Raw genomic sequence first — 6,719 nt, 5'->3', positions numbered from 1 at the left:
CCTCCCTTCTTCTTCCTCTAGTGTGCTCTTCTCCTGTAAAAGCTGTCAGAAGTGGCTGGCAGCAGAGGAGGAGCCTGGACTGCTCTCCCCCAACCCCAGGGGCACAATTTCTAGACGACAGTTTCTGCTCCCTTGTTGAGCTGGGACTGCTGTGTCCTTGATCATCCAGGAGAATTTTGTCAGTGGCATCACTGATTGCCCACTGCGGAAGTCTCCAGAGCCCAGTCTGACTGCTTTGGGCTGCAAAACTTCAGACCTGGGGAAACAGTCTTGCAGGAACGACTTGTAAAATCTGCCTTTTCTTCAGATCCCAGCAGAGCCAGTCTCCCTGCGCCAGTGGAGGAGCTGCCTGCTTGGAAGTGCAGAGGCAGACGGCTGTGGTGGAATTCCTGATTGGCCACACAGAAGTCCTCTTCTGCTCCAACGCCACGTCAGCCATGGGAGAGGGAGCAGGTGAGCGTCTTCCTCCATTAGCTTGATCTTGATCCAATCCAGGCCTTCTCCAAGATCTTTCAAATACACTTTGACTCTCAACGGGACAGGAGGCTTCCGGGCTTAGATGAGAATATGGCACCCTCTTTCTGGATCCTGAGAATGTCCGAGGACAGACTTTACATGGAGAAAACCAGGATGTTTTGAATGGGGGTGAAGCATGATTGAAATGTGGCAGCAAAGCTTTCTGAGTTCCCAGATCCATTTTCTAGGGTTTTTTTTGTTTTTGTTTTTGTTTTTTTATGCCTGTTTTGATACAGTGAGCAGCTCTTAATTATGACTGTGTCCTTTGCCACGAGCATACCTCTGAGCAGCCGGTTACTTTGAGCTCCTCTTCTTCCAGTGGCTCGGATAAGCAAGTCTGAGAGAAATGCAGAACTGGGATGGCTGTGCTGCTGCTTTCTGATCCTCCCTCTTACCTGTGGTTTTCCCTTGCAGGTCACAATTCTCCACCTGTGCCCAAGTCTGTGTGTGCCACAAAGCTGCTCACCCTGCAGGAGGCACAGGCTCTGAGAAGAGGCCAGAGCAGCTCTCCTGCAGTGACACCAGGCAGTGAGATTGAAGTGGAGGAAGGCCCCACAGCCGGACCTGGGAGATTCCACACAATCCTTGATTTTCCATCTGAAAGGTAAAGAGGACTTCCCTTTCCAGCCCCTATCAGCATTGGTCAGGTGGTCTTTATTGGTTTACTTTTTGTCCACTATATCTCCGAGGATTCAACTAACACACAGTTGCCCGATGGGCTCAGTGGAGCCACACAAGGGTGCCTTTCCTTCCTGGTTGGGCAGGCAGTCACGAGATGCAGAAAGCCACGCTGACGTCTATCCTGGACTATGCTGGCTGTACCTGGAAACGTTGGGGTTTTCCAGATTTCAGGGCCACATGCCTGAAACCAGTTCCAGTTCTCCTCTAAGCAGAGCTGTTGGTCAGACTTGCTGGCACTAGAAATTAAAGATGGCAGTGAGCTGAGGCCGAGGAGGTGTTAGCGTAAGAGTCAGAGGTGCTTTTGAGCCGCCTTTATGGCTGCACAGTTCCTCAGAAAGCAGTTACTCCTGCCAGCTCCTGTCCTGTCCGGCTGTGGAGCCTTTGCTCACATGCTCTGCCTCTCTTCTTCAGTCCTCAAGCAGGACTTGAGGGCTGAGCTGTAGGAATGGAAGCGTCCTCTGCTGTTTGCAACAGAGCGCGTTTCGAAGCTGTGTTTCAGCAGAAAGCAGGCAGTGCCAGGAACAGGCAACTATTGGCAAGGGCTCGGTGTGACTCTTCCCTCACCCTGCACCACGACTGACAGCATGCTCTGTTTTCTCTCCAGACCACGTTCTCCCAGAAAGAGCAAGGAATCACCAGCTGGCAGCTGGTGGTCCTGCTTCTGCCTGCGCAGACCATCCCCTGTGGCCAAACGCCAACAGCAGTGCAGTGCCAGGGAGCCCACAGAAGCAGATCTCGTGGTCATGGCAGGTAAGGGTGCAAATCCAGCTTTCAAAACACTGCTTGTCAGCAACACAGGTAGAATTCATGCTTTCAGTGGGCTTGTACCTCCTTCTGGCATTCAAGCCCGTGCCTGACATCTTCAGCTGACCCCTGTTTTCCCAAAGGAGCCTCTCAAGCTTTTTGAAGCCTACTTGACAGGCAGCACCAAGCCTTTGCCCCCATGGGCAGAGAAAGTTGGACTCTAACCCCTGTGTGTCCACTCCTTCCTAGGTGAATCGACCCATTGTGAACCCAGAAGAGCCGAGTCAAGAGCTGATGGCTCAGAGCGTGCTTCCATCAATGGAAAGCTCACAGGAAGCACAAGTCGCTGCAATTCAAATGACAGCGTTCTGAGTGCCAGCAGCGACGGAGAGCGGGAGGTCATGGTTGTTCAGGCACTCATTTCTCCCAGCTGTGAAGAAGGGGCTGCCCTGAGCCTGCCAGAAACCACAGTCAACAGCATGGACGATGGCCCAGTGCCTTTCCAGTGCATCCCAGCCCAAACAGAGCCCGAGTGCCCCAACAGCGAAACCTCCAAGCAGGACCAGGTCATCGTCACTGAGGAGAATCCGAGCCTCTTGGAGGGGGACTTGGAGTCAGGCTGCAATTCAAATGACAGCCTTCCTTCTGACAGCAGCGACGGAGAGCAGGAGGTCATCATTGCTCAGGAACTCATTTCTCCCAGCTCTCCTGAAGGGGCTGACCAGAGCCTGCCAGAAGCCACAGTCACCAGCCTGGACTGTGGCCCAGTGCATTTGCAGGGCAGCCCAGCCCAAACACAGCCTGAGCGCCCTGACAGCGACACCTCCAAGCAGGAGCAAGTCAGTGTCACTGACGAGAAGCCAAGCCTCGTGGAGGGGGACTTGGAGTCAGGCCTGCAGTCCCAGGCACCAGGCAGCAACACAATCTCTGACCCACCCTCTCCTCAATAACAGAGGATAAGTCCCATCGTTTCCCGGAGCAACATAGTGAGTAATACAGAGTGAGTGTGAAACAGAAATGTGAACTTGATGAAAAAAAGAAAAACAGAAAAAAAGAAAAAAGAAAATAAAAAGAAAAAGAAAAAATACACCAAAAATAACTTAATGATATCCTTGGGCTGCATATAAGCAAGGTACTGCCAGCAGATTGAGAGAGACGATACTTGCCCTCAGTTTAGCATTGTTGAGACCACACATCGATCATCGTGTCCTGATCTGAGTTCTCTGTTACAAGAATCATACCTAAGGGAATCCAACAGAGGGCTCAGAAGATGATAAAGGGACTGCAACATCTCTCCTATAAGGAAAGGCTGAGAGAGCTAGGACTGTTAATCCTGGAGAAGATTCAGGGGAGGTCTTATCCATGTGCAAATATGCTGAATGGAGGATGCAGAGAATGGAGGTGATCTGGTCAGTGGTGCCAGCGCCAGGACAAGAGACAGTGGCTACAGCCTCGGAGAGAGAAGGTTCCATGTAACCAATCAATAAGTGTTTGAGTGCTGAGGAGATAAAAGCATATGCTGTTGAAATGAAGAAGGCTCAAACAGCAGACTTGAGGGTGCTTTTCCAATGTTCTGGTTTGTGAAGACCCATTTTCTTCTTGGAGTAGAAACACAGACTGAAGCCAGCAGAGTGCATGAGATCCAGCAAGAGGGAACACAGATGAAGGCAAATAAAGCTGAATTCCTCAGGTGATCAATTCTGCCTGCCAGAAAGCACAGTCACCAGCCTGGACTGTGGCCCAGTTGAAAGCAGTGGAAAGAGGAGTTAATGAAGGCCCCAGCATTAGGACAATGGGGCAGAAGAGAACTGCACTGGTATCCCACACGGTCTCTACAGTGCTGGAGGTGAAAGGGGGACATTGGCTTTCCCCTCAGAGATTTCTGAAGTATCAGGCCATTCTAGTGGAGCAAGATGATGGAGAAATAACAGTAACAAATATTGTAAATCCAGCTGCTTTTCTTAGTGCAATTACAGGAGAACCTGTGTCTCACGACTGTTTAGAGACTATGGAAGCAGTGTATTCCAGTCGCAGAGACTTGAAAGAAGAACCACTGGAGGATGCGGAAGACACCTGGTACACAGATGGGAGCAGCTTTGTTCGACATGGGAAGATAAAGATATGGACTGATTCAAAATATGCCTTAGTGCTGTTCATGCACCCATATCAGCAATATGGAAAGAAAGAGGACTGTTGTCAAGCCAAGGGAAAGGTCTTAAACACGCTGAAGAAATAGCCAGACTCCTGGAGGCAGTCCAACAGCTGGAGAAGGTTGCTAAAATGCACTGTTGATGCCAGCAAAGGGGAGACAGTGCTGAAGGAATGGGAAATGCGCTGGCTGACAGAAAGCAAAGCGAGCGGCAGAGGGTGAGGTGGTGGAGGCTTCCTTGATTCCAGATGGTAACATGCAGGTGGATGGTGAGCCAAAGCACTCCAAAGAGTATTGGAACTCGATAAATAATTATCAGGAAGGGCAGGTAAAAGAGGAAGGATGGACCTTTCCAGCACAAGGGAAAAGAATGATTCCAGCAGCCATATGATGGGCTGTGGTGACTGAACACAGGAACACTCACTGGGGAGCAGAAGCATTATATAAATATCTTGTTCAACGAGTGGTCACCCGAAATGGGTATACTGCCATTAGGCAAGTGACCCAGCAATCTGAAGTTTGTTTACCAGATAATCCTAACACAGGCCACAAAGTTCAGTTAGGGCAAACAGGGAGAGAAATTATCCAGGACAATAATGGCAGGTAGATTTCTCAGAGCTGCCAAGAAAAGGGGGGTACAGATGCATGTTAGTTTTAGCAGATACCTTTTCAGGATGGCCTGAGGCATACCCGTGCCGGACTAACCAGGCCAGGGAAGTAACAAAAGTTTTGTGACAAGAAATAATTCCAAGGTTCTGGGTGCCAGGAACAATCTCTTCAGATTGAGGCCCCCTTTTTATTGCTAAAGTGGTTCAACAAGTCAGTACTTTATTGGGAATCAATTGGCAGTTGCATACACCTTACATGCCACAGTCAAGTGGCCAGGTGGAAAAGAGGAGCCATTTATCTAAGCTGCAAATACTAAAAGTTGGCCAAGAGGCTGGGATACCAAGGTTGCAAGCACTGCCTCTGGCACTTGTGAGAATTCGAAGAAAACCCCAACCAAGGAAGGATGAAGCCCATATGAAAACCTCTATGGGCGACCTGTGCGGTGCCTTTGCAGTGCAGCCCAGCCCAAAGACAGCCCGAGTGCCCCGACAGCGGCACCTCCAAGCAGGACCAAGGCAGTGTCACTGAGGAGAAGCTGAGACTCTTGGAGGGGGACTTGGAGTCAGGCTTGCAGTCCCAGGCACCAGGCAGCAACACGAGCTCTGAGCCACTCTCTCCTCAACAACAGAGAATGAGTCCCATCTTTCCCCGTCCCTCTCCCGTCCTCCTTTCTCCGATTGAATAAAGGCACTCTGGTGCTCAATCAACGCCTTGACTGTGTTCCAAGTCTTCATTCACAGGGACCATGATGAATGCAAGAAACAGCAAGGCAGCTCAGCTTGCAATGCTGTGACTGTGGGGTGCGTGCAGCAGAGCTCTGGGTGTGTTCCCATTTTGCCTGGTTTTGTGATGCCTGCAGCGAGAGCTCTGTTACCATTTTTTAGGGGAGCACATAGTCTCTGGCATCCTGGATGCTGCTCATGCAAACCCCAAGCCTCCTGGCTGTGGCTTTGTGATGCTTTTCAGGGCCTTTTGATGCTCTTCGCTGCCTTGGCTGCTCCCTCACACCTCTGTCCTCCTGCCGTGTCCATTCCCAGCTCCCACCTCTGAGCTGTCCCTGCAGATCGTCTCCGGCCCTGCCATCATCACGCTGCGGAAGAAGGAGCTCACCCTGACCAACATCAGGCAGTGCTGCCAGCCTCTCTCACTCTCTAGACCAAGTGTAACTACGCTGTCGTGCAGACAAATGCTTTCTGTCACATCCTCCATCCCCAAAGCCATTTACCAGTAGGTGGCTGTTGCAGAAGAAGAATCAAGCAGCAGAAGCTTTTGCTCAGCTACAGCACACAAATGCTACAAAAGCAGAAAAAAAACACAAGCTCTGGGTCTGTTTGTCTTGCACAGGCTTGCACGGACTCTGTTTGATGGTACCCCCATCCTTGCTTTCCTTCCCTGCTTCTTGTCTGATGGCACTGCTGAGCCAGGAACAAGCTGCCCAGCGTGGCAGAGCGTGGTGCAGAGCTGTGCTGGGACCTCCTCCCCTTCCTCTGCTGCAGCTTGGCGTGCAACCTCACCCACTTCTCTGACAGACCTGCTGATCCCACGCGTGCCATCGGGATGCTCTGGCACGGGATGTGCCTCCAACCCAAAGCTCCTTCCCACCTCCCAAGGGAAAGCAAAGCAACCCAAGCATCGCCAACAAACCTGCCCAGCAGACAGCAGGGAATGCAAACAGCTTCTGGCTGCTCCCCTGCACTCCCGTCCTAAGTAAGAGACCCCACGAGGACTGGCTGGGAAATCAGTGCATGACACGTGAGTGTGCACAGGATTGTGCAAAGCAGTGGGGTTCCACCAGTGTGTGTGTGTGGATTTGTGCACGGATGGTGTTGCACATGTTTGCGTTCATGAGTGTCCAAAGCAGTGGGGTTGCTCAGGTGTGTGTAGGTCAGTGGGTATGTGTGCAAGGACGAGCATGCACATACATGTGCGTGCACAGGGGTGTGCAAAGGGTTGGAGCTGCGCAAGGACATTGTGGTACCGGTGTGTGCGTGCACTTTGGGAGTGAAAGGAAGGGGTTCCG

Source organism: Excalfactoria chinensis (genome assembly GCF_039878825.1).
Source record: "Excalfactoria chinensis isolate bCotChi1 chromosome Z unlocalized genomic scaffold, bCotChi1.hap2 SUPER_Z_unloc_3, whole genome shotgun sequence".
Taxonomy (NCBI): domain Eukaryota; kingdom Metazoa; phylum Chordata; class Aves; order Galliformes; family Phasianidae; genus Excalfactoria; species Excalfactoria chinensis.
The sequence above is the reverse complement of the archived record's forward strand: the minus strand, read 5'-3'. Positions refer to the sequence as shown.